The sequence below is a fragment of the Octodon degus genome, unplaced genomic scaffold (assembly GCF_000260255.1).
Source record: "Octodon degus isolate 3935 unplaced genomic scaffold, OctDeg1.0 scaffold00087, whole genome shotgun sequence".
Lineage (NCBI taxonomy): Eukaryota > Metazoa > Chordata > Mammalia > Rodentia > Octodontidae > Octodon > Octodon degus.
In genome coordinates, this window is record NW_004524663.1 from 8,269,395 (window position 1) to 8,271,605 (window position 2,211).

The following is a 2,211-nucleotide window of genomic DNA, read 5'->3' on the forward strand; positions in this document are numbered from 1 at the left end:
TAAAGAAAGACGAGAACAAGCGAGAGAAGGTTGATGAAAACAGCACTTACAACGGTGTGAGATCATCCCAAAACAAAATTAGTAACAACAATTAGATAATCTACAAACAGCTCTGTACAACTATAGAAACTGCAGCAATGTTGCAGATCACCTGGAGAAAAATAGGCTATCTAATAAATTCTCCTGGGGAGAAATTAAACATGGCCACAGTGAGGATCAGAGCCAAATACAGCCTCTCCGAGACCCAGAGTCCAAACACCTGGAAAACAACCCAGTGAGGAAGATGCAGATCTCTGGTAATGAGGAGGGAGCAGACAGGCAAACTAGCAACTACAGAGAAACTGGAGAGACAGGGCAGAATGCAGACAAGACAGCAAAGCAGTCTGGGTAGCTGATTGACAGTAGACTGGGAGGCCTACTAAGGTTGGCTGGGAGACGGTCAATGGCTCCCGGGGGACACAACAGCCGGGCCTGCAACACTGACACCTAGGAAAGCCTGTGGGTATGGCGAACCACAAAAGCAGCAGAGTTTTACTGCAAAAGTGACTTCATCCAGATGGCAGGCCATGGTGGAGAAGGAACCCAGGGCAGCGGCCACCACGTCTGAATGTTTAATCAGGAGCCATTTTGAGAAGGGGGCAATTGCTTAAGACCAAGACGCAGAGCAACTGGACCTCAGGATTTCTGGGGTTACTCTACCACAGCACTCGCATTTCTGTGGAAATGAAAAATAAAATTGCAATCCCATTTCAAGCTGTATCTCCAAATCAGTGAATTCCAGATGAACTTTAAACTTGAATATAACAGATATAATGCTAATAGCAATAGAAGAAACATTAGAAATATACTTTTGTGACTGCTTTTTTAGCTTAATATCTTACCAATGCCTTTCATGTCAATAAATTTGTTCATTGTTAAAACAAAAAGAGAGAGAAAATATACCTCTGCTGACTTAGAGAAGGGGTTTTAAAGCAGCCAGAAAATGCACTCCCATGAAGATGACAAATTATGAAACTGAACCCCATCACACAAGCACAAAGAAAGAAAGAAAGACAAGCCAGACATTTGTAAAATAGTTTTATAATTTGTATTCATACTTGTTTCCAGGACATAGTTACACTCATGGTGGGGAACCAATACATGTCTGTAACACACCTTGAGTACTTTCCATCCGCTGCCTCGCCTCTTCTTCCCCCTCTCTCCATCTCTGTCTTCCTTCCCATTTGCAAAAGGTCTATCTCCCTGGTTCCTACTGCCTTGCATTTTGCTCTTTGATTTATTTATTCTTTGGGTTTCTTATATGATAAAACCAGGGATATTGAACCGTGTATGTCTGGTTCATCTCACTTAACACTGGTCTCTAGGTGCATCTATTTTACTACAAACGACTCAACATCCTCCATACAGAGCCGTGCCCCACTGGGCGTAAGCACCTCACATTCTTTATGAATTCATGTTGATATGCTCATAGGCTGCTTCCAAGATTTAACTAAGTGTTTCTAAGATAGCCCGTGAAGTATAAAGATATCCAATATTTCATTGGTTGTCTTAGAAATACTGCAGTATTTATTTTAAAGAGTCTGACTCTTTCTTTAAAATTTTCCCTTCCTGTTCTCCATTCCTTCATCCTAGTTGTTCTTTTCTTTTGAGCAGTTTCTTTCCCTTTCACAATATCTACTTACCTTTTGAATCTTATTCACTCTTTCGGCTTCTTACACCAGGGAGACAATATGATGTTTACACACATGGGCCTGATTTATTTCACTTATGAGTATACTCTCTAGTTGCATTTATTTACCTATAAAAGCCTCAATTTTATCTTTCTTGATAGCTGATTAGTACACCATTGTACAAAAATACCACATCCTTTTTATCCATTCCTCAGCTGATGGGCATTTGGGTTGTTTTCAAAATTTAGCTCTGATAAATTGAGCTGCTATAAATAAGGGGGCTCACGTATCACTGTGATACGAGGTTTCCAGTTCTTCGGGAAAGATATCTAGAAGGGGAACAGCTGGGTTTAATTGTATTTCTGGTCCTAGTTTGTTGAGGAATCTCCACACGAATATCCACAGTGGTTGGACCAGTCTATACCTCATCAACAGCGGAGAAAGGTTCCTTTTGCCCCCACAACCCCTCCAGTATTTGTTATTGGTTGATTTTTTAAAATATAGCCATTCTTTCTGGGGTGAGATGGAATATATAATATAT